Raw genomic sequence first — 27,542 nt, 5'->3', positions numbered from 1 at the left:
AAGACCTGGCATTGATAATTGAAAGCTAGAAATTCATACATGCTTCATGATAATGATGCGCAGAACAATTGCATCAACAATAATGGCAAGCAGAACAAGAATATGCTATTTCTTCCCTGCAGACTCATTCAAAACAAGTCTTTTCCCTCTCTCCTCTTCAAATGAAGATACCTATCCTTAGAAAGACACACCTCCTCCTGTTGGCCATTTCTGACATGCTTGTTATTGAGTCCTTCAGCCGTCTCTGACTCAGTCTCTTTAGAAAAAGTTCTAATGTTTCTGTATTTTTTTAAAAGTATGATACTGTGATCTGAATGTGGCTCTCTAAAGATAAATAAAGGAAGATACTCTATTCTCATTGCATGTCACAGATTTCTGAAAACACTGACTTTGCTTGAATTGACAATTTTTAACTATTTACATACAAAGTTTAACTGTTGGTTAAAATTCTAAGATCCTTTTAGTAATTCTGGTGCTCCTGTCCTTAACACTGGTGCTTTCAGTAACCATGGGGATTTCTTTAATCCAAGTTCTGAAAGCTCAAGTTCTAAAACCAGTTTTGAAAATCCAGATTAATTGCATAACATTCTGAACCTCAATTTCATCTTAAAGTGAGATTATAGTTTCTCCTTTCAGAGCTGTATGAATTTGTTAAGGTTGTCATAACAAAGTACCACAGACTGAGTGGTTTAAACAATGGAAACTAATTTTCTCACAATTCTGGAGGTCCAAGGTATTGAGGTATTGACAAGTGTTGGTTTCTTTTAAGGCCTCTCTTCATGACTTGTAGATGGTCACTGTCTCCCTGTGTCTTCACATGACCATCCCTCTGAGTAGGTCTGAGTCCTAATCTCCTCTTTCATAAGGTTACCAATCATATTGGATTAGAGCCCACCCTAATGACCTCATTTAGCCTTAATTACTCCTTTAAAATCTTTCTCCAAATACAGCCACATTCTGAGAAACCTCAGGTTAGAACATCGATTTGAGGAGATGAGACACGATTCAGCCCATAACAAAGCTGACTGTGTAATGAAAGGGTAGAGTGCTGGAGTCACATAGAGCAACCCCTCCGTAACTGCTTGTCAGATGCCTGAATTAGATAACGGCCCTCCTTCCCCAAACTTTGATAAACTCTTCTCTAATTTGTTTTGTTTCTTGTTGCTGTGAAGGATAGGGATCAAATCCTAATTATTCTTCAATGCCTATAGAGAAATTCCATTGACTCATATAAATAGTTGATCAAGAAATCCCTCTCAAATGGAATTGAAATAAATTTAACAAATTTAATTGCATCAATTGAATGTTCTCCTTGCCAAAAGAAAGAAACTAAGAGCCATTACAAAGACCCTCATTCCTATCCATGCTCTAATTCTTTCTCGCTTCTATTACATTTATTTTCCATTCTTTCCTCTTCCACAGCCCCTGCTGCTGTTCCTCCTTGTCATGTCCTACAATACAGCAAGCTTATCAAACATCTCCCCATCTCCTAACCTCTTTGTAGCCATTGCTTTTCTCCTTCCCCATGCACTTGCCAGGATGTTGAGTTGCTCTATGTTGATGATCAGTGGCTAATTTCCTTTTTATCAGGAATAAAGAAACCCTTAATTGCCTCTTGCAATACCAGTGGCATAATCCTGACACTAACACATCACAATGAACAGGAGGCCCATTAATAAACATGCAGTGCTGTGAAGAATTTCACTGATCCCTCTCCAGGTCATTAAATCTATACATGTTTGATGGGCAATAAAAGAGAAATGTAGAATGATAATGGCAGCTGTAGGAGGCTGCTGCTCCCCTAGTCTGCCTTAACCACAAGAAAAGACAGGAAATGATTCATGTATTTTTTTAAATATGTATATATTCTACTCATTATTGCTAATTTTGAATGCCTATGCATATTTCACAGGCAACTGATTCATAAATAAAACTTGAAGCAGGAACATGGAATCCAGTTTGATTAAACAAGAAGGAGTGATGTGCTCTAACGAAAAGTTTTTCTGCTGGGGAGACTTGGAGGGCAGGTGCTAATCATGCCCATTTATGCTTGTCACTTTCATGGTGTAAATAAAGGATGTTGCCATGCATCGATAAGCGAAGTAAGATCCTAATTCCAGAAACAAATCATCAAGTCAATAAAGATAAAACAGCCTTACAAGTTTATTCTTTAAAGCTAAGAATCAAAGGAATAATTCATATTGTATAAGACAGGTTGAAATTACTTTAGACATTTTATTTCTATTTCTTATCTCACAGATAAAGTCAAACATAGACTATATATCATAAAATAGAATGTTTAAAACACCTAATGCTAAAAATTGGCAAACTCTATCACAGTCCACAGTGAGGGCCAGAATTGACCTAACACAGCCAAAAACACTGCAGTAAACCTTTGGCCAATTGAACAGTCAATGTTTGTGATTCATATACTCTTCAGCAATCACGAAGTTCCATGATTTACAGTAATTTTTAATTTTGCTGAGACTGAATTTGAGTCACATCACCCCTCCCCTGTCGCAAGTCTAATAGATTGAAATAAATCACAGAACTGGTGAATTTACCTGGCCACTTGACATTTGTTATTTTTCAACCCTTTTTTTTTTTTTTTATTCTCCTACTACAGCGAGTCTCACAAAATACTTTTTTAAAAAAGATAACAACTTAATGGGAGATAGGGGAATGTAGTTTATATCAGATCTGACCCTGAAAAGAAATTCAAATGATAAGGGTAACAACGGAGTGTTGAGAAAGAGGTAACACTTGCCAGTAAATTACAATTTTGATGGATGACACTTAATCTAAGTAAAGTATGAATTTGGTTGAAGATTGACATGAATGCACTCACTCTAGCCATTATTTTAAACCCGAAAAGATGAAACCTGAAACTATTTGAGTGGAAGCTTGAGCGGGAATAAAGGTGATTTATCCAAGTTAGAGAGAACACTGGCAGGTCCCACATATAACCTCTGGAGCCAGATATTCTGGATTGTTCCAAACTCCATCACTTTTTATTGGGAGGGCTATTGTAATACTGTGAACACAGCCTATATGATAAGAAAGATCATTTAAAACCACTGACCCTGATTCACTGAAACTCCAGCTGCCAGTTTTAAGGATATTATGCAGACACTGTTGGTGCTTTTCCCATATCCCCCAGTCACCTGCAACTTTGCTGGCTGGTTTCCATATACCAATGACTGAGGCCCCCCACCTCAAGCTCCTGGGCTTCTGCCTGTGGTTTTCTCGTGTCAGAAGAGCATTCTCAGCCAGAAAATACCACAGAGGTAAGATGCTCAGGAGCAACTGTCAACTAATGGACAGAATATCATAGGTAACTATACTAACTGCTTTCCCCTCGGTGGGACAATTCTCTGTGTGTTCCAGTTTCCTAAAAAGTTCCCTGCAGAACTAAAACCTACTTGTGCCCAAAATAGTAACCTACACATTAATGCAGTATTGTTTGGCTTTTCTCCCTTTCCTGTCTCATTTCCCTGGTCCCTTACCATATTCCTCAGTCGTCTCCAACCCTTTGCAACCCCACGGACTGTAGCCCGCCAGGCCCCTCTGTCCATAGGGACTCTCCAAGCAAGAATACTGGAGTGGGTTGCCATGCCCTCCTTCAGGGGATCTTCCCAACCCAGGGATCGAACCCAGATCTCCAGCATTGTACACTGATTCTTCACCATCTGAGCCACCAGGGAAACCCATAGTTCCTAAGATCTTCCCCCAAATAAAACATATATACCCGGAACCTTGTCTTGGGATCTGCTTTTGAAGACTTCCTTCAAAAACAGTGTATTTTGCTTTTGAAAGAAATCTAACCTGAAGTACATAAATCTCCCAGCTTTTGGAAATCCCATATTCTCTTTCCCTTCCACAGCATAATACTTATAGCAAAAGGCTCTTGGTCAATCACAAGATTCTATTATTCTCTTTACATTCACTCTTATCTATGAGACTAAATCACAAGTCCATACCTCTATTTCAAATGTATCTTTGTGGGAACCTAACCACAAGTTGGCATAAAATTTAGTTTCTATTGCCTCCTCTTCAAAAATTAAGAACCCACAAAGGTTTATCAAAACTTCCCACCCTTTCTCTTTGTATGTCTTATCAGTAGATTAATGATAGATGTGAACAGTGGTGACATAATAAATGAATGTTTGGCCATTAAGGATGTATTTTACAGGTAAGCACTGGTCCTAATGATTCATCTTTAAACCTAGGAACAATGTTGGTGTCTCTGAAACAGGGGTACTAGCAGCACCCACCTGAAAGAACTGATGTGAGGGTTAAACGTGATCGTCCATGATTGATGTTGGCAATGTCTGTCAAACTGAAGGCTCTCAAATGACACTATCTATGTCATCAATATTATTATTAAAATTTAGAAACAGGTTTGAGTGGATTGTTTAACCACTTTGGTTACTTTCATTACATTGTTTGTTAAGAATTACCATACTACTGATTCCATGCATTTCTGTAGTATCAGTTGTAATATTTCCTCTTTCATTTCTAATTTTGAGTTTTCTTTTTTTCTTTGTGTAGCTAAAATTTTATCAATTTTAACTTTTTGAACAACTAGCCCTTAGTTTCGTGGATCCTTTCTAATGGTCTTCCAGTCTCTATTCATATCTGCTCCTAATTTTATCATTTCCTTCCTTCTGCTAACTTTGGGCTAAGTTTGCTCTTCTATTTCTAGTTCTTCGAGGTGTAAATTTAGGTTTTTTGAGATCGTCTTAATTTCTTACTATATTATGTTCATTCCTATAAACTTTCCTCTCACACTCTCACAATACTTGATGTGTTGTGCTTTCATTTTCATCTGTTTTGAAATAATTTTTTATTTCCCTTTTGATTTCCCCTTTGACCCAGTTATTGAATAGAAGTTATTCAATAGAAGTTATTGAATAGAAGTGTGTTGCTTAGTTTTCATGTGTTTGTTGACCTCACTTTCCTCTCGTTGATCTCTGATTTCACAGCACTGTGGTTAGGAAAGATAGTTGGTATGATTTCAGTCTTCTTAAATTTGCTAAGATTTGCTTTTTGGCCTATCATATGGACTGTACTGGAGAGTATTCCAGGTCCACTAGAGAAGAATGTGTATTCTGTGATGCTGAATGAAATGTTTTGAATGTGTCTGTTAAATCTATTTGTCCTAAAGTGTGGTTCAATGTTGAAAACGTGTTCAATTGCAATGTTCCCTTATTGATTTTGTCTGGACAATAGAGCCATTGCTGACAGTGGAATATTGAAGTCCCCTAAAATTACTGTATGGTTTTCTATTTATCTTTTAAGATCTTTTATTAATTAGTCATTATATTTTAGAGCACAGATGCTGGAAGTATATATATTTACAAGTTATATCTTCTTGATGTATTAACCCCTTTATCATTATATAATTATATATATATAATGTATATGCATTATGTATATTATATATAATGTATTATATATACAATATATGATATATATAATATGTTATATATATATATATACACACATATATATAAAATAACTTTCTTCATCTCTTACTGCCCTTCTTGGTTGGAGGTCTATTTTGTCTGATGTAAATATGGCTATGCATTGCCTCTTTTTGCTTTCATTTGATTAGAATATCTTCCATCCTTCCACTTTGAGCCTACATGTATCTTTAGACCTGAAATGAGTCTATGAAGAACATATAGTTGGATCTTGTTTATTTATCCATCCAGCCACTCTATGACTTTTGATTGGTGACTTCAGTTAATATTTAGCTTGATTACTGATATGTAAGAATTTACTATTGCCATTTTATCTTTTTGTTTTATTTTGCCTTTCATTGTTTTGTTTTCCTTATGCTTCTGCCGTCCTTTGTAAGTTGATGGTTTTCCATAGTGATTTGTTCAGTGTTTCCTTTTTTCCTTTTGTGCCTCTGCCCTAGATTATTGCCTTGTAGTTACAATGATGTTTACATAAAACATCTTGTGAATGAAAAATGTTGCCTGCCATATCAGTAAACAAAGGGTGCTGCAGCCATCAAGCCACTACAGTCTCCCCTGATGGTGAGCCCTGAGAGAAGTCAGGATGGAGACAAATGGGCTGCCCACTACCAAGCCCTGAACCACTGCAGCCAATCCCAGTGTTGTACCCTGAGGGGACTCAGGATGGGAAAGAACAGGATACTAGCCCTAGATAGCCAATGGGGATATCAAAGGAATGAGTTCAATGAGTGGAGATTTCTGCACCTTCCCATACACAGAAAAGAGCTAAATGCATTAACTTGAGCTGCTTGATTTCCTTTAACAGTAATCTTTTGATGTTCTGACTACCTGGTTTTTGTTGCAAAATTCCTATATATCCTGGCTCCTCCTCATCTTTTTGGAGCAGTTCCTCAGAGCTATCTGAGAGGCTGCCTCCTGGACTTGAAGTTCTCAAAAAGTCCACCAATAGAAAATAATTTCCAACTTTTAGGTTGTGCTTTTTTTTTTTTTTTTCAGTTGAAAACCTCATAGATAAAATGGATCACCTATAAAGTTTCCATCCCTTTACTCTTCCCCTGTTATTTTTTTTATTTAACCCTTTTATATTTTTGATGTCACAAATTATCTTTTTATGCTATGATTTTATTACCAAGTTGTAGTAGGTATGGTTTTTTTTTTAATTTTTTTTTCATTTATTTTTATTAGTTGGAGGCTAGTTACTTTGTGATATTGTAGTGGTTTTTGCCATACATTGACATGAATCAGCCATGGATTTACTTTTAATGCTCTTTTCCTTTAAGATTTTTGTTCAAATTAGTTTAATATACTACTCTTTAAAAAGGTACAGTATTCTAATTCTGACTAGTGAATTATTACCTTAATCATCTTTTCATTTCAGCTTGCAGAGCTCCTTTCAACATTTCTTGTAAGGCAAGTGTAGTGGTGGTAATTTCTCTGAACTTTTGCTCCTCTGGGAAAGCCTTATTTCATATATGAAGGATAACTTTGCTTAACAGAGTATTTTAGGCTGGTAGTTTTTATCTTTCAATACTTTAAATAAGTATTCCACTCTTTACTGGCCTGTAGATATTTTGCTGAGAAATCTTTTGATAGACTTATTAGGATACCTTTGTAGGTTACTGTCTTTTTTCCCCTGGATATCTTTAAAATTCTTTATCATTGACCTTCATTAGTTTTAATATAATGTGTCTTGGAGAAGATCTTTTTGCATTGAGACAAGATGTCCCATTAACTTGGTGGACTTGTTTATCCAGTTCCTTCTCAGGTTTAGAACGTTTTCAGTTATTATTTCTTTAAAAATGATCGCTATTCTCTTCTACCACTCTTCTTCTGGGATACCTATTATTCTTGTGTTGACTCTTCTACTGGAGTCAGACAGTTCTCATAGGGTTTCTTCATATTTTAAAAATATTAGTTCTCTCCTGTTCCACCTGAATCATTTCTACATTTCTATCTTCAAGTTCACTAATTCTCCCATATAACCTGCTCTGTTTCCAATGCATTCTAATGCATTCTTCATCTCATTTATTGAGTCCTTCAACTTCAGAATTTCTGTTTAGTTCTTTCTTAGACTTTTAATCTCTTTAGTATTCTTCCTGTTTATTAATCTTATTACTGAGATCACTGTATTGCCTTTCTGAGTTTTCTTGTAGCTCACTGGATTTCTTCATAACTGCTATTCTAAATTCTTTATCAGTTAGAGCATGATACTCCATGTCTTTGGGTTTGGTTGCTGGAAAACTGTTATTTTCTTTTAGTGATGCTATATTACCATGATTTTTCATAGTTTGATAAAAAGTGCCTCTGTTGATGCAGTTAAAGTAGCAAACACCACTCTTATTTAGGCAAAGATCTGTTTACTTTGATTCTAACAATTCAACTGGTTGGTGTTTAGGAGCATTCCTTCTGTTTTTTAAAAGATGGTGGTATAGTACAAGTGTTTGGTTTCTTTTAGGAAAGGTAACTTACTACTAAGGTTGGAAGCTACATTAAAAAAAAAAGTAGCAGGAGGGCAGGACTTGGAGGTGTGTACTTAGCACCTGGGGCTTTGGCTATGCCGATGGCTTAGCGGGGTGCTCCTCAAGTTGGCAGATCTCAAAGGTCCATGGGTGGTCCCATTACCTCCCAAGGCAGACAGCAAGAGACATTTCTCTTCAGTTCTCCTTGTTTGCCTACTTCCTTTTTTTTTTTGCCTCCCCTCACTCAATGTCGTCTCCTCAGAGAGCAACTGGTTCCTCCAGCTGTAGCTCACATGGCCAGGCAGACACCCTACTGACCACCTTCACCCTCCACTTCCTCTGCCCGAAAAGTCCTGCTGCTTCACTGCCTTCTCTGCCATCATGAGTCCCCCCACTTCCTTCACTCTCCCTCCACCTCCATAGCTCAGTCCACCCCCTTTCAGGTGCACAGATGGATGAATCTCTAGGGTTTCCTGGCATGCTGTACAGAGGTGCTATTTTTCAATTATGGATGCATCAGTTCAGTTCAGTTGCTCAGTTGTGTCCAACTCTTTGCAACCCCATGAATCGCAGCACGCCAGGCCTCCCTGTCCATCACAAACTCCTGGAGTTTACTCAAATTCATGCCCATTGAGTTGGTGATGCCATCCAGCCATCTCATCCTCTGTTGTCCCCTTCTCCTCCTCACCCCCTATCCCTCCCAGCATCAGGGTCTTTTCCAATGAGTCAACTCTTCGCATGAGGTGGCCAAAGTATTGGAGTTTCAGCTTCAGCATCAGTCCTTCCAATGAACACCCAGGACTGATCTCCTTTAGGATGGACTGGTTGGATCTCCTTGCAGTCCCGACTCTCAAGAGTCTTCTCTAACACCACAGTTCAAAAGCATCAATTTTTCAGATCAAAGGAGGGGGCGGGGAAAAACACCAACATGATGCTGACATCCCTCTTCAAGATAGGCTTCTTCACACTGTTTCTAAAATCCAAATAAAATTATTTGAATTGCTGGTGGGAATGTAAATTGATATAATCACTATGGAGAACAGTATGGAGATTCCTTTAAAAAACTAAAAATAGAACTACCATGTGACCCGGCAATCACATTCCTGGGCATATATCCAAATAAAACCATAATTCAAAAAGACACATGCACTCCAATGTTCATTGCAGCACTGTATATATAATAACAGGACATGGAAGCAACCTAAATGTTCATCAACAAAGGAATGGATAAAGAAAATGCGGTACATGCATATAATATTACTCAGCCATAAAAAAGAATGAAATTGTGCCATTTGCAGAGACATGGATGGACCTAGAGTCTGTCATAAAGAGTGAAGCAAGTCAGAAAGAGAAGACAAATATCATATATTAAGGAATATATGTGGAATCTAGAAGAATGGTATAGATGATCTTATTTGCAAAGCAGAAATAGAGACACAGATGTATAGGACAAACATAGGGATACCAAGGAGGGGGTTATGAATTAGGAGATATTGTTACTATGCATAAAACAGATAATTAATGAAAACCTACTGTGTAGCACAGGGAACTCTACTCAATGCTCTCTGGTAATCTAAATGGAAAAGAAATTTTAAAAAAAAGATATATGTAATCATATAGCTGATTCACTTTGCTGTGAAGCAGAAACTAACACAATATGGGAAAGCAACTATATCCTAATAAAAATTAATTTTAAAAAGTATATATAAAATATATATATTTTACAAGCTTACATGTCTTATTTTTCTGAAAAGCTCATTTTAAATTGATGGTTCATCAGATAATAGCATCTTAAAAGTGAACATTAAAAACATTTTAATTTAAAAATATCCTAAAATGAGTGTTATAGTACATGCTGTTAGTGTTGATGACTGGGAGCCCGAGAAACTTCTGTGATATATCACTGATGAAGACGAAGTTCCTACTACTCTTGGTATATGACTATGTCAACAATATCACAGCTCATGTGTGTTAACTGATGTTTTAAGCCAAAAAAGTCACATGTCAAGAAACAGACTTGATGTGGGATATTAAACTGTATCTACACATAAATTTCAATAAATGCACCATTTTATAATCCATTTGTGGAAAAAAAAAATCCATTGCTTATATTTGGCACATAAGCAGAAGCTTATGTTTAAATGAATTTAGTGTCCACAGTCTCCCTGTCAATACCAAGTCATAAGATAAGATTCTTTTTCTTTTAATGCATTGAAATTTTTTATAAGTCATCACTGTGTACATTTGAATCATTTGATAACTGGTGAGAAACCTGGGTAAATTAGTTACTTAAAAAACAAAGTACATGTATAATGAGCTAGACTGACAAAACTCAAGGGTCTATACTCACTTTGGAAAACCTTAAAGAAGAATGATACTTCATCAAGTAATCACACCCACATATTTTCAAAAGTAAACAATGGCCAAACAGTTGTTCTACTCCAAATATGCCTATAGATCAACAAACCTCCTATTGTTTATTAAAAGTTGTTTCTATTTATCTTATGTGTTTAAACTATGTCTTTAAAAGTTTGTTTCTATTTGTCTGATGTGTTTAAACTATGTTTACAATTGGAAGAATTATCCCTAAAAAAAAAAAAAAAATAGGCTGAACAAGACAACTAAGTCTTTGCAGTTCTCAGCTCCTTTGACTCTGCAGCTAAAGCTCTTTACAATGCACAAGTCTTACAAATAGTTAGTAAGGAAAAGTTGGCAAGTTCCTCAGGGAAAGGAAAACAGCTAGATATGGAGAGCGCTAGAAATAGAGTAAGCATAGTCTAACTGAACAAACTCCAGTCATAGGAAAGTCAAGGGAAATATCCCTGTCTTATTACAAGGAGAGTTTCTAAGAAAACTCAGAAGGACCACTAAAAAAAAAATTGACCAAATTCTGCTTCTGCAATTATGACTAATCCCTAAAGATGAGCAGTCAATCTGATGTGACAACTTTTGACCTTTCCCCATCAAATACATACTAATAGTTTCTAACACCAAAGTAAAGTCAGAACCATTTGCCTGAGTTTGAATCCTGACTCTGCCGCTTCCTAGCTGTTGTGATCTCAGGAAATTCACTCAGCTTCTCTCTGCATCAATTTATTTGTAAAATTGATGCGAGTATATTATCTGTCTCATGGGGTTGACATAGATTAAATAAGTCAACACATGTTAATGCTTACAGTGGTCCCTGACACATTCAAAGAACTAGGGTTTTCTATAGCTAAATATATAGATGTTTTATTCCTTTATGTTTGCTTCAGTTGGTATTTTCTCTCCTAGTTTAGCAGTGTTTGTGAATTAGCAACCATTAATTCATATTTTGGAGAAGGGAATGGAAGTCCATTCCAGTATTCTTGCCTGGGAAATCGCATGGACAAAGGAAGCCGTCGGGCTTCAGTCCACGGGGTCAGAAAGTGTTGGATACGACTGAGCGACCAACACAGTCCTTTCTCTAACACAATTCATATTTACTCTGTAAAATAATGAATACGTAGTACAGAAACATAATATACACAATAAATTTGCATTATATATATTAACATATATTTCATCCACTAAAAAAGAAAGATTTATTTGAAAATCTGCCATTTGTGACAACATGGTCAAACCTTGAGGGCATTATGCTAAGTAAAATAAACCAGACTCAGAAAGACAAATTTTTTATTTGCCAAACTCCTAGAGGCAGAGATAAGATTGGTACTTGCCAGGAGCTTGGCTGGGGGAAATGGGGAGATGCTGGTCAGAGGGTATAAACTTCCAGTGATAAGAAGATTAAGCTCTAGAGATCTAATACGCATGGTGACTGTAGTCAACAACACTGTATTGTATACTTGAAAGTTACTGAGAGAGTAGGTCTTAAATATTCTCATGGTAAGAACAAGAACAACAAAATGGTAACTATGTGAGTTGAAGAATGTATTAACTAACTTTTTGTAGGAATATTTTGTAATAGGCATGTATCAAATCATCACACTGTACACATTAAATTTACACAATGTTATATGTCAATAAAGTTGGGGGGAAAGTAATATGATAGAATATATTTTATTTATCCTTTTGCCAAGTAATTTATAACTTCTAAATATTTATACTTATAGTATATGGGCCTCAATGTCTTTTACTTCTCTGGGCCCCACAAATGTAATCAGGGCCATGCCCCCTGAGTAGGGGAGGGTAGCCATGCCACTGTCTCATGCACATTTCCAATTAACTATGGGATTTCTATAGCCTAATCCAAGGGGTTATAAGCTAGACTTGAAGACCCAAAAGGCAAATATCATATCTGTTTTACTCATTGCTTATATACCAAGGGTTAGCAAAATATATCCCACAGGCCAAATCCAGCCTGCAGCCTGTTTCTGTACCATCCATGAGCTAAAAAGGCTTTTACATTTTTAAATGGTTGGGAAAAAGGCAAAAGAATACTATTTCATGAACAACTAAAAATTATTTAATACATGAAACTCAAATTTTAGTGTCTATAAATAAAGTTTATCAGCCACACTGATTTGCTTATGTATCATGCATGGCTGATATAATGATATAATGACAGAGCTGAGCAATTATAACCAGAGATCTTATGACTCTCAGCCTAATATTTGCCCCTAGCCCTTCATAGAAAAAATTACAGGCCTCTGCTACATAACCAGTGCTTTTCAGAATATCTGGTACATAAGGTATTCAATAAATGTTTCTTACCTGAATGAATTAGAGGATGAATGAAAGTCATCTAGTAACAATTCATGTGAATCACTGTCAGATGTCATAATTGTAGCCACTTTTTAGAGGGAAGGGCTTCCCCTCACATAGCATAGAATTAAATGTCATAACCACTTGCTTTAAGCAACATAAATTTTGAAATAGAAATTTGATTTAAAAAGTTGTCTGGTGCACTTGGAAATACAGAAACTGTCTCCAAGATGCCTCACAGTATAGCAAAACAGATAAGTTTACTGAGGTCCAGGGCTCAGAGACTTCATGAAGGTTGAAGTTTAAACTTGGTTGATCCTAAAGGGAACCAGAGAGAACCATCTCAGGAACAGGATGCAGGAGACAGGAATCCCATTCATTAACTTACTTCATAAAATACAACTGTTATTCCCCTCAGAATCCTAGCATATTCTCCCTCTAAGGAAGACCTGCCTGGAAGAACAAACTATGAACATGATATTAACTGGTTCAATGGATTAGCAACATGAAACTGGACTGTCTATTGTATTTGCCTCCAAAGAGTTGGAGGTGATTCTGTGTGACCCAAGCCTCTTTTTCTGTGGTCAGTGCTCAGGTGAAGATCACCAGCCCCTGCTGGTTGATATTCTCCTCTTCTATGCTTCCATGGCTGACCTACCTCCCCTCATCTGTGGCATATTCATTACATACACGTGTTCATTTTATTATGCTACCATCAATTGTAGGAGCCTGGGACACATTGTGACTTCAGTTGACTTTGCCTATTTCTACTATAATGTATAATATATGTGTTGATTTTATAAATTAACCTAATATCATAAATATTATTTTCCAAATTGCTGCAGAAGAATGACAAAAAATTCACTACATTATACTGTCAAATAGGTATGTAACACACACACACAGAGTATGTGTGTATTTTCTACATATGACCCATTCACCACATATATACACATAGAACAAAAACTTGCTAACTTTAATTACTCTCATATACATCTAGAAGAATATTTTGTTGCATTTGGCTTTGAGGCTCTCAAGTGATTAATACTGGATTTATATAAAGTTGCAACAACTAACTTTCAAAAGGAAACACATTACAACTACCATAAATGGTGTGTTAATAATTATGAAAAGTCATAAATGGTTTTATAAGTAGCAAATTGCAGTTAGAACACTAAATGATGATAAAATCATTGTGGGAGAAGCCAAGGCATTTAAGCAATTACTTAAGTGCAGTGATGAGCTAAGTGTAGTTCCATATTTAAAAGCAGCCAACATGAAAAATAATTTTAAATAACTTTAGCTAAAATTTCCCCAGTGCTTTCTGTGTGCCACACATTTTATGTGCATTGCCTTTTATTTAATTCTCATAGCTCTGTGATATAAATGGGCTTCCCTGGTGGCTCAGGGGTAAAGAATCTGCCTGCCAATGCAGGAGATGCAGATGCAATTTCGAGCCCTTGGTCAGGAAGATCCCCTGGAGAAGGAAATGGCAATCCAGTGCAGTATTCTTGGAATATTGGAAAATTGGAAAATCCCATGGAAACTGGAAAACCCCATGGACAGAGGAGCCTGGCGGACTCCAGTCCATGGGGTCACAAAAGAGTCAGACACAACTTAGTGACTGACCAACGGTGATATAAATACCATTTTCTTTATTTTTCCTGGTAATAAAACTGAGGCAGTATTGTGAAAAGATTATACTTTAAGTGCTTGAGTCAGAGTATTTCAGTTTAAATTATGGCTCCACTACTTATAACTGTGCCATCTTAAGCAAGTTATTATCCTCTCTGCACTCTACATTTCTCATTGGTAAAATGAGGTAATATTTATAACTGCCTCAGAACATCTCACATTCTAGTAAAGTAATGCTCAAAATTCTCCAAGCCAGGCTTCAGCAAATACATGAACCGTGAACTTCCAGATGTTCAAGCTGGTTTTAGAAAAGGCAGAGCAAGCAGAGATCAAATTGCCAACATCCGCTGGATCATCAAAAAAGCAAGAGAGTTCCAGAAAAACATCTATTTCTGCTTTATTGACTATGTCAAAGCCTTTGACTGTGTGGATCACAATAAACTGTGGAAAATTCTGAAAGAGATGGGAATACCAGACCACCTGACTTGCCTCTTGAGAAATCTGTATGCAGGTCAGGAAGCAACAGTTAGAACTGGACATGGAACAACAGACTGGTTCCAAATAGAAAAAGGAGTACATAAGGCTATATATTGTCACCCTGCTTATTTAACTTATATGCAGAGTACATCATGAGAAATGCTGGACTGGAGGAAGCACAAGCTGGAATCAAGATTGCTGGGGAAAATATCAATAACCTCAGATATGCAGATAACACCCCCCTTATGGCAGAAAGTGAAGAAGAACTAAAGAGCCTCTTGATGAAAGTGAAAGAGGAGAGTGAAAAAGTTGGCTTAAAGCTCAACATTCAGAAAACTAAGATCATGGGATCCAGTCCCATCACTTCATGGCAAATAGATGGAGAAAGAGGGGAAACAGTGGAAACAATGGCTGACTTTTTTGGGGGGCTCCAAAATCACTGCAGATGGTGATTGCAGCCATGAAATTAAAAGACACTTACTCCTTGGAAGGAAAGTTATGACCAACCTAGACAGCACATTAAAAAGCAGAGACATTACTTTGTCAACGAAGGTCCGTCTAGTCAAGGCTATGGTTTTTCCAGTGATCATGTATGGGTGTGAGAGTTGGACTGTGAAGAAAGCTGAGCATGGAAGAATTGATGCTTTTGAACTGTGGTGTTGGAGAAGACTCTTGAGAGTCCCTTGGACTGCAAGGAGATCGAACCAGTCCATCCTAAAGGAGATCAGTCCTGGGTGTTCATTGAAGGGACTTATGTTGAAGCTGAAACTCCAATACTTTGGCCACCTGATGCAAAGAGCTGACTCATTGGAAAAGACCCTGATGCTGGGAAAGATTGAGGGCAGGAGGAGAAGGGGACGACAGAGGATGAGATGGTTAGACGGCATCACTGACTCGATTGCCATGGGTTTAGGTAGACTCCAGCAGTTGGTGATGGATAGAGAAGCCTGGCGTGCTGCCGTTCATGGGGTCACAAAGAGTCGAACACAACTGAGTGACTGCACTGAACAGAATGTTGTCATTAAAGATAAAATTAGATAAAAAGATAAAATAGTGAAATAATTAGTCGAACATAGGAACATAGTTAGAGAAGGAAATGGCAACCCATTCCAGTATTCTTGCCTAGGAAATTCTATGGACAGAAGAGCTACAGTTCATGGGGTCACAGAGTCAGACAGGACTGAGAAATTGGGCACATGCACCAGCACATAATATCCACTTGAGAGATGCTTGACATCATTAAAGAAGTTAGATATCATTCATGAGATCACAAAACTTACAAGTTATAGGAACAAAATAGGACCTGGGTCCATTTCATTCAAAACCCATACTCTTGATGCCTAAACTCGAAGGTCTTTGTCTACTTAACAACTGATGAGTTTACTTTAAATGATTCTAAGACATCTGAAAGTCTATTACCCTTCTTCAAAGATCTCCAGATTGTTTTCAGGCTTTTTTCCCCACCTTCCCCACCCCCAAACCAATGTCTGTAAGAGGAAAGGAAGGAAAGTGGCCAGGAAGGATGTGCATTTTCTATGGGTGGAGTAGACACCACAAAATATAACCTCGCTTGAAGTGGCTGTTGCGCCTTTCCCTAACATCTTTCCCTAGCGAGTGAACAGCCTTGCAGCTAAGGGGTTGTGCACAGGGAGCAATTATTAGGAGCACCAATGCAGGCAGAGTGGGAGCTGAAGGGGAGCTGCCACAGTGACAACCAAGGGTCACAAGAGGACCACATACAGCACTAGTTGACTGAAAAAAATCTCTTGTCCCTTTTCTGTAATTCATCCCCATTCCCAGCTCCCCCCACCCCCAGCACTCTCCCAGCCCCACACAACACTGAAAGGGTAAAGTGATAGACCTGGGTTTGGGGAAGGAAGCCAAAATAGATCACACTCCTACCCCAATGTAAGGCCCATCAGAGGCCAGGCCAGAGCTAGCAGAGGGAAATAGTGAGTCAAACAAGAGAGAGGATTTCTAAATTAGTCTACACCAAATCCTTGATACCTTCAAGTGGCTGGCAAGTTATGGAATCCCCCCCTGAAAGTCAATAAGGAGTGGAAAAGGGAGAATCAACCATATAGGGGAAGGTACTGACTAGAGAAAAGCAAAACTGTTTCATGCTTGTACCCTACCAAATTCAGGCATTTTAATTAACTGATGGGATAATTATATAGCTTTATAAAATTATCAGTGTGTTTATTTGCTTAATGTGCATATTTCTCTCTAGACTACAAGTTCCACGGGGGCAGAGGTTACTCTCCCAGTAGCAATTCAGCACTTGCACACAGCACTTCTCGCATCAATATTTCTTAAATAAATAATTGAGTCTACAGAAGATAACTCTCTTGAATTTTTCATTTTAAAGTTCTCAACAGCTCAGAATAACACACACCGCCCCCCCCCCCCCCCGCAAAATGTACCTTGTTGTATTTACATATGAAAGATATCCTAATTATCAGATGAGTCCATTAAAAAATGAGACTTTGAGGCAGGAAAACATTTTGGGGGGAAAAAAAAGAGAGAAAGGAGAGAGAACCTTCTGCCAGAGGTGTCCTTTCCTCTGGGAATGTTATTTTCAGTGTGATATTCCTTGGAAGGAGAGGACTGTGGAAAAATAGCATAAGATCAGTCTGATGGGGAAAAAAGTCTCCAATAAGTAGCTGTTGCTTGTTCCAGAGAAAAGGCAAATGGGGTGGGAGGGAGAGGGAGTTACTTTTTCCTATACTTTCCTTCTTGTTATAATGTCTCTCAAGGTGATATTTCATCCCAGAATGATCGAAGTCCCTGAAATTTCAAGAACAGGCAGGCCTTCTTTTACAAGCAACAGTAAAAAATTTTGAGCAGCTAAGCATGTTACTAGGGAATTAATAATAAATCTGTACAGATTGATATTCCCCTGAGATAAAAGGAGAGAGAAAATATTAAAAAACCAATGCTCTTGGCAAATGGAAAACTAATGGAGTGTTTATTTCTTCAGGGAGGGAGGGACGCAGTGCTTGCTTTTATTCCCAAGACTGAAGGCTGCCAGGTGGCCTAACAGGCAGGGAGATGGTCTCCGGTCATGTGATTCTATGAGACCATTAATGCTGACCGACCAAAGCATATTGCCAAGGAAAGAGCCAAACAGACTTGGATTAAAATGCCACTTTTATTGCTCATTGACCTCAGTCAAGTAATGTAGTGTAACCTTGAGCCTTAGTCTTTGCAAGAGAAAATGGGGATAACACCTACTTCCTGATGTGTGGAGAATGAAACAGGAGTATCTGCCTACTGACTAAGATCTAGTAAGGACTCAAGAAATTCCTAATTTTTTTTCCCATGATGTACATTTTTATAGTTAATTTTCATTCAAAAGAGCCTCTTTACTCCACATAAACTACCTATTATTTCACATACTACTCTACTTTGATAATACAAGATCCATAATCTTGGAATATCTTTCTTATCCAACTTCATCATATCTGATTCAATAGACATCAGTTCCTTAAAAGTACCGATCATGCTTCTTTGGATTTCATCCCAAAAGATGAAAAGTTGGATTTCACCAACTCTCAATCCCCACTGCCATTAGTCACTGGTGGATTATAAGATCTGTAAAGCCAGATCTGTATTTTTTTCACCATTTTACCCCAGTAGCTAACACAGAATTGATTCTTGTAGGTTCTCAGTTGGAGAAGGCAATGGCACCCCACTCCAGTACTCTTGTCCAGAAAATCCCATGGATGGAGGAGTCTGGTAGGCTGCAGTCCATGGGGTCGGTAAGAGTCGGACATGACTGAGTGACTTCACTTTCACTTTTCACTTTCATGCACTGGAGAAGGAAATGACAACCCACTCCAGTGTTCTTGCCTGGAGAATACCAGGGACAGGGGAGCCTGGTGGGCTTCTGTCTATGGGGTCGCACAGGGTCGGACACGACTGAAGTGACGCAGCAGCAGCAGCAGCAGCAGGTTCTCGGTAAATATCTATTACCTGAATGGATGAATGTAAGATATACTCATCAAGACAAGCTAACTTCTGTACCAAACAATCTCAACATCCCAGTGTCTTAGGCCAATAAATGTGTATTTTTTCATATACCCACAGTTGAAAGTAAGTCAGCATGGAACTGAGCTCTGCAGAATCATTCCAACAGTGGGATCTTTTCATCTAGCATTTCACTTCCTCCAGGCCTTCCAAATCCCCCACTGAATCTTCTATATCCAACCAGTAATTAAAGAAAGAGGAGGGCTTCCCTGGTGGTCCAGTGATTAAGAATCCGCCTTGCATTGTAAGGGACACCGGTTTGATCCCTGGTCCTAGAAGAATCCGCATGCCTCAGGACAACTAACCATGTGTGCCACAACTACTGAAGCTGAGCTCTGGAGCCTGCAAGCCCACAACTACGGTGCAGCCACGACTGAAGCCCGCATGTTCTAGAGTCCATGCTCTGCAACAAGAGAAGCCACCACAAGGAGAAGCCCACACACTGCAACTAGAGGGTAGACCCACTTGCCACAACTAGAAAAAGCCCACATGGAGCAACGAAGACCCAGCTCAACCAACAATAAAAAAAAAATAAATTTTTTTTTGAAAAACAGAAAAAAAAAAAAAGAAAAGGAATCCAATAAGAATTTCCAGGAAGATTACAGGAGCCAGGTCTGGAAGTGACTCATCACATCCCTTCACACTATGTTGACCAGAACTCAGATGTATGGGCCCATCCCCTGCTAGAAAATGTAATACATTTTCCTCAGCAGGAAAAGGGGAACTCCTAGTCAGGCTCTCACTTAACAAGTCAGACCATATCTGTTGAGTGACTAAGTGACCAGCATTAAGAATTGGGCAGACAGCTATCATCTAACAATTACAGTCACGGTTTGGGAACAAGATTCTAAGAGCCACAGAGGCTAAGGAGGAAAGGAAACAATAAGGTAGAAGAAACCAAAATCCAAAATAAGGGACCAGAACTAAATACAAGGCAAAAGTTCTACAGGCCCAAAGACAAAGGCTGACATCATAGCTCAATATCATCAAATGTCAACACCAAACCAATGGCAGTAAAGGCAGCTATTCAAGTTATACCTGCTTCAAGTCCATAATATTCTAGAAACTGAGACAGGCTGGGTTTCATGTGAGATCATGTGCCTCAATGTGCAGATTTAGGAATTTAGAGGCAGGAATTTGTCAGTAATGCAAGTAACCAAAGCCATAAAACCTACACTAGATATGATGGGGAAACATGGATCCTCCAGAGCCTTAGTCTCCTGGATTCCTTGTTTCCTCAGATCAAGGGACAGATTCTAGAAAGGTCATGCTTTTCTGGAAGGGAAAGGCCTTATCTTAACCAGTTTGAGCTGTTATAACAAGATACTCATAGACTGCTGCTGCTGCTGCTGCTAAGTCACTTCAATCATGTCCAACTCTGTGTGACCCCATAGATGGCAGCCCACCAGGCTCCTCCATCCCTGGGATTCTCCAGGCAAGAATACTGGAGTGGGTTGCCATTTCCTTCTCCAATGCATGCATGCATGCTAAGTTGCTTCAGTTATGTCCGACTCTGTGCAATCCTATGGACAACAGCCCACCAGGCTTCTCTGTCCACAGGATTCTCTAGGCAAGAATACTGGAGTGGGTTGCCATTTCCTTCTCCAACCCATAGACTAGGTGGCTTAAACAACAAACACTCCTTTCTCACATTTCTGAAGGCTGGAAGTATGAGATCAGGGGGCCAACATGGTTGGGTTCTGGTTCAAACCCTCTTCCTGGTTATAGAAGGCCATTTTCTTGCTATGTCCTTCCTCACATGGTAGAGAGCAGAGAGAGAACCAAGCTCTCTCATGCCTCTTACTAAGAGGGCCTCACCCTTATAACCTGATATCACCCACAGGCCCCAACTCCAAATACCATCACATGGAGGGTTAGGCTTCATTACACAAATATCAGAGGGGGACACATTCAGTCCATAGCTGACCTTATCCTGGAGGACAGGTAACAGATGCCCTGCATTTACCAAGGGGGCAGGGACCTGCATCTCCAGCTGTCATCTTAATGAGGCCGCTTTGCCTGAACGAAAACAGGACCAGCACTTCCTACACAACTGCCCTGCTCCTTTGCCCTCAACAGGACAATGACAGGATCGCTCTCCTTTCTCACTTTCGAGTTTCCCTTTTCAGCACGTTCCCCCCCTCCCCTGCCAAGCACAGTAATTAGTGGGCTTAACTGTAAATCTGTTTTGATTAATTAGTCTCAAAGCTGACTTGGCATGTATTGAGACAGTGGAGAGGGTTCTAGATTTATTTAGTGTTCAGGCCCCTGCACTCTCTGGGATGCCTCTGTCAGCAACAAAACTTAAAGCTCAAAACTGTCTATGTTAAAAAATGCTTTATGTACCTAATTAACTATTTGTCACTTTGAGGTAAGCCCAAAGATAAAATCTCACCATCCTGTGTAAGGTGATGGATGTGCATCTTTTTATAGTGCCATGGACCAGGAAACTCAAGAATCAATTTCTAGACTTGGGAACGACGACAAAATTGTCTAATGTATTAATTTGTGCTGTGACACATTACTCATGATGTAGCCTTCCAAATGGCTTCTCAAAATCTTAAAGCCCCCCGCCAAGGAAGTTTTCTTAGGTTTCTACCTCCAGGAATCAATGTAAAAACTGAAGCTGGTAGTATTTAGCTCAGCAGAGCTGAGTTGAGTCAAAAGATTTGTGGGAAGAGAGTTCAACCAATAGGTTGAAAGCCTGAATTCAGACCTTATTCCTGTTAGTAATTGGCTGTTGAGGAACCTCAGACAACCAACTGAAATGAGTTTAAAAGTAAAATAGGGAATATTTTAGCTCATATAACTAAAATGTCCAAGGATTGGTCTTTAGACCCAGCTGACTCAAGGAGGTTGAATCATGTTGACAAACCTCTGGATATGTCCTGTACTTAGCCTCTCTTTACTTTTGTTTCTAGCTTTATTCTGCAGACAGCATGTCAGAGATAGCTAGGGCAGACAGTCCATGGCAGTTCCACGTGTAGCAAGTCTTACAACTGTCAGTCCCATTAGAAAAGAGTGCTTCTCTCTTTGAACATCCATAAGCAAATCTTTACATTAGTCTCTGACTATCTCATTTGGGTCATGCACCCACCCCTGAACCAATCACTGTAGCAAAAAAAAAAAAAAGGTGTTATTGTTCAATTTGGTCTGACTCTTTGGAGTCAGTGGACTCCATGGACTATAGCTTGCCAGGCTCCTCTGTCCATGAAAATTTCCAGACAAGATTATGGGAAGCGGTTGCTATCTCCTTCTCCAGGGGATCTCCCCACCCCAGGGATCAAACCCTCACCTCCTACAAGTCTCCTGCTTTGCAGGCAGATTCTTTACCACTGAGCTACCAGGGAAGCCCTAGGATAAAATAAGTGGAGTCCTACAGGCTATGTCTTATATCCCTTCCTATGGTAAGATAGACAGAGGGGAGGGGATTGAAATTTTCATAGAATTTTCATAGCCATATGCAATTTGGAAATGTGGTCCAAGAGATGAAAGGTCAGATGCTATTATCAGATGCAAAGGAAGGATAGGATGGACAGACAAAAACACCATTAATTTGCACTATCACTTATTTAAACGAATAACTTATTTGGCATAAGAATGTCTTGGCAGGCATAAGAATGTCTCCATTCACTTTACATGGGAGCATAAAAATAAATCACTGAAAAATGGCTCAAAAAAAGAACTTTAGGGAACAAAATACACCTCTTCTATATTTCTATTGATAATATAAATTTGCATTAACACTTTGGAAGACAATTTGGAAGAAGTCTTGTAAAACTAAATATTCATAAACCCTACAACCTGGAAATTTCACTTCTAAACGGCAGAAACAAATATTCCATCTGCTCCCTGTGGTTCTCACTATTCCTCTGTTGCGTTAGGTTTGGTCATTTGGCTATTTCAGTTAAAGGAAATGTAGAGAAAAGTCACCTGTCACTTCTGAGATAAGGTACCATAAAGCCCTGGGCAGTTCCATTGTGTCCCTCTTCACTTCCTAGGAATTGAAGTTCTTTAAGACACAGCCAATGAGGAGTCTGGTGGGCTACAGTCCATAGAGTTGCAAGGAGTCGGACATGACTGACCATGCACATATATGTAAAATGATGGTGTAGCCTCAGTCCCTGAGACTCTGCCACCAAGAAATCAACCTTTGTTGTATGAAGCCATCTATGTCTAAGGGTTGATTTGTTATGACAGCATTATCTGCTCATCCTGTCTGACATAATACAATCCTCAAAAGAAACATTCACACAGGTACAGGATAACCATAGCAATTACCTTTTTTTCAAAGATTTTTTTGATGTGGACCATTTTTTAAAGTCTTCATTGAATCTGCTACAATGCTGCTTCTGCTCCATATTCCCGGCCCTGCTGCTGCAGCTGCTGCTAAGTCGCTTCAGTCGTGTCCGACTCTGTGCGACCCCATAGACCGCAGCCCACCAGGCTCCTCCATCCCTGGGACTCTCCAGGCAAGAACACTGGAGTGGGTTGCCATTTCCTTCTCCAATGCATGAAAGTGTAAAGTGAAAGTGAAGTCGCTCAGTCATGTCCAACTCTTAGCGACCCCATGGACTGCAGCCTACCAGGTTCCTCTGTCCATGGAATTTCCCAGGCAAGAGTACTGGAGCGGGGTGCCATTGCCTTCTCCGCCCAGTTGCCCTACTAGGGACAAAATCTGCATCCCCTGCCCTCATTGGGAGGCAGAGTCCCAACCATTGGACCACCAGGAAGTCTACTAAAAATGTTTACACAACTCAAATGCCTGCTGACAAATATGATGCATTAAGGAAAAAACACAGTATATTTCATAGTAGAATATTATACAGCCATAAAAGATATTGCTACAAGCAACATTATGTATACATTTTAACAACATAATGTCAAGTGAAAAAAGCAACTCCTAGGAGACTGCATATTTGGTTTAGTGCCCTTTATACACTCTACCATTTGTAAAATAGTGGGAACCTGCTTACAGCACAGGAAGCTCAGCTTGGTGCTCTGTGAGTTACTTAGATGGGTGGGATGGGGGGAGAAAGGAGACCCAAGAAGGAGGGGACATATAGCTGACTCACTTCCTTCTACAGCAGAGACTAATACATTGCAAGCAATTATACTCCAACAAAAACAATAAATTTTGTTATTTTAAAATAATACAAAAGTTTTCCCATTGAAAAAAATTTTAATTAAAAAATAAGCAAAGAAAAATATATTATCTAGGCACACAGATAATTATGTTTTTAAGCAAGAATATGATCACAAAAATCAGTGTTATTTACCTGGGGAGATGAGACAGGAAATAAGAGAGAACACACAGGTAAATATGGTTATTGGTAATTGCAGTGGACTGAATATTTGTGTCCCCAACCCCAGATGTCATATTGGTTTGGTCTGACTCTAGGAAGATAAAGATGGTATTTGAAGAAGGAGACTCAGAGCTATAGAATCTTATCAAGGGAACTAATTCCTCCAAATTTTAGTTTGCAAACTTGACTCCTCCATAGAAGGAGCAGACATTGCCAAGCCTGGAACACTGTTGGAGTCTGTCTTGGGCTAATCAATCTCCTAAACTTATGCCCATTTTCCCTAATACTGACCCTCTCAGCCTGTTACTTTAAGATGCCATTTATCATCATACTTTCCCAGTATCTCACCTACCAAAACATGGCTTTAACAACAAGCCTGAACTCTTTTTCTCTCCTCTCCACACTCTAAACACTCACCCAGGGCAATCTCAACAAAAAACAGCTTCAATGCCCTCAACATGCTGATACATTCCAAATTCACACAATTCTTTCCTGAAGAATGGAACAGTAACTCGGCTCATTTATCATCTCCATTTGGTGTCTGAGAAACACCTTTAAATCAAAACATACAATATTCACCTTTAATCCCTCCCTCCCAATTTTTATTCTTTCTCCTCTTTGATTAATGCTACCACTAGTTACCCAGTTTCCAGAACCATGGATCTGAGGTTCATCGTAGGCAATACCCTAGCTCTAGATGCCTTGGACCATGGTGTCACCTTTCTCATGGGACCATCACCAGTGACCAGGTCAAAATGAAAGTCTAGTGGAGACATGTGGACTTTAAGACTGTTCTTAAAGACACGTGAGTCACCCCCAGGAGTCCCCACAAGCAACCAGGAGGGATTTTAAAAAGACCAGGTTCTAGAGTATGAGGTAGAACTATGAACCAGAGGAATTTAAGTTACATAATTTTACCAATAGACTGGTAAGACCTAGACATATTTAAGTTACATAGTTTGATATTTGTTTCTTCCACTATATTGTAAATCTCTATAAATTATGGATTGCATTTTATTAATCTTTACCTCAGTGCCTTCCATGGTATCCAGCATATTGTAGATACTTGACACTACTGTTTAAGTGAATAAATCGGTACACCATGTAGCTTCATTGGAGCTATTTACATTTGTGTGATTGAGGAAGTTTGGTGTCCTGGTGAGCCTTCTCCCGTGTCTCTGATCCCAGGAGGAGCCCATCCATCCCCATGAAAGCAACTTTCAGAGCAGGGCTTTGCAATTGCTTGTCAGCAAGTCATCTTGCCTTATACTTAACCTGTTTTCTAGCTCCACAAAAATAAGCAAACAACATAAAAAGGAACGGGAGATGCAACAGTTCAGGAACAAATCGCTCACTATGTTTTGGAAGCATTTGCCTCAAGCATTTGGCAGTGTGATTCATAATAAATTTTTTCTCTCTCTTTTTTCTTTCTTTCTTTTTTAAGCATCAGGGAATAATATCATAAAAAGAAGCATGATACTTTCATAGAATGTAAATGAGGTGAAATAAAGAGGATGTTGTTTCTACTAGAATCAATATTTACCAGTCTGGTTAAACTTTATAGAAACCATGATGAATGGGTGCCTGCTTACGGTCAGGGGAGTGTAGTGTGGTGTATCTGTTATAAGCTATCCACTGGAAACTGATTATTTTCCCTCTTCTATAATTCTAGAGTTGTTTTTTTAAAGCATGTTCATTTATTTACCTTGTGGGATTCCACATTTTTGTCAGGTCATTTCCTTTATGTTATAAGAACCAATGTCAGATGTTCATTGTGGTGACACTTATAAAGCCACCCAATGGAATATAATGAGGCCTGCAGTCAATAAATAAATAATGTTGACCTGAAAAGAATAGTGAAAGCACAACTTCTCCCCACTAGTCACTACTGACTGTTAACTGCTCTACAAATGCCAGGAAAAGAACACCGTGCCCATGGCAACCCAGCAGTTGAACTCCAATGGTGAAGTTCTTTTTTTTTTTCAGTCTTGGAAGAGGGGCAGATGTATGTTCACATGCCTCCCATAGTTAATAATAACTTCTAAATCTGGCATTTCCTGATAATGCAACAAGCTTATAAAATAGCTTTCATCCAAGACCTTAAAAAAACCTAAAATCAAGCAAGTATTATCAGCATTTGAAAGATAAGAAAACCCCCAAAGATTATGCAGCTCGCCCAAGGTTAGACAGAAAAACTTATGAAAGCAAAAATACAGCTCAAGGTAACCAACTCCCAGTCTGCTGTTCTAATTAGACAATTCTCTCCTGGGCTGGACTCGGAGCTCTGCCTTAGGTTCTCAAAAACTTCTGATGGATCCGTAAGTCCAGGGAACACTCCCCATGGGCAGCTGTGGTTAATTGAACACCTTGCAACTTAGAAGTTTCTGTTGTTAGCCTCGTTAATTAGTTTAAAGCATTTCTCACACACATTCTCACACACATTCTCAAACACATGAAAATTAAGGAGTTTCCTCCTCTTGTTTTATAACCTCGATAATTAAGATGTTAGAAACAAATTATAGTGGAAATGAATGTATCACACCTCTACTTACAACTCAGTAGAAAGTAAAGCCACCAGCTGTATTTGTTACCGAGCCCAAGCTCATACTGCTCACCTGCCCAACAGGCTAACAAATCAGGAGAGGAGTTGTTGGAATAAGGAATAACGACTTTAATCAGAAAGCTAGCCATGGGAGATGGCAGAGTAGCTTCTCTATCTTCCCTCAGTCCAAATTCAGGCTCCTTTTGTATACAAGAGGGGGAGGGGGCGGAACACACTGCAACACTGACCAATAGCTGAGCTGAACCACTAACGGTCACGGGTTGACACTGACCAATAGCTGAGCTGAACCACTAACGGTCACGGGTTGACACTGACCAATAGCTGAGCTGAACCACTAACGGTCACCAGTTGACTCACTCACCAAAGGTCACTTGCTTGGGAGAGGGGCTCACCGTGGGATCACTATGGAAGCTGCGCGGGGATTCTCTAGTTGGTGCCTGCCTGGCTCCCAATGCACCCCAAGCAGAAAGGTGTGACTACAGAAAGCGTCAGGGTCCAAAGAAGTACCTGGCCGCTCCAGCATCGTGATCCTGCAGCCCTGGATGGAGCGAGGCGTGCAGGCACAGGGTCTGAGGCGGCAGGCGCCCTGGGCTCAGCCTGCCGTTGGCCCCATCCCAGAGAGCTCTTGATGGGCTAGGTCGATATGGCAGCTGGCACCCCGAGAGCAGAGCTCCCACCTGCCAGCTTGTGCAGTGGGTGGGCAGCAGGAGCGGGCCAGCCTGGTGGGTTAGGTGCAGCGTGGAGCAGAGGGGTGTGGCAGAGTGGCCCCTGCCTCGGCAGAGCAGGAGGGCAGTGCCAGGGAGGGGGGAGGGAACGGACCAGCACGCCTCGGGGTCAGCAGGGGAGGCCACAACTACATACTGAGTTAGGGTAACTGCGAAGAGGCTGGAGGTGCAAAAGC

This window comes from Cervus elaphus, chromosome 6 (genome assembly GCF_910594005.1).
Source record: "Cervus elaphus chromosome 6, mCerEla1.1, whole genome shotgun sequence".
Taxonomy (NCBI): Eukaryota; Metazoa; Chordata; class Mammalia; order Artiodactyla; family Cervidae; genus Cervus; species Cervus elaphus.
This window is presented reverse-complemented; position numbering follows the sequence as displayed.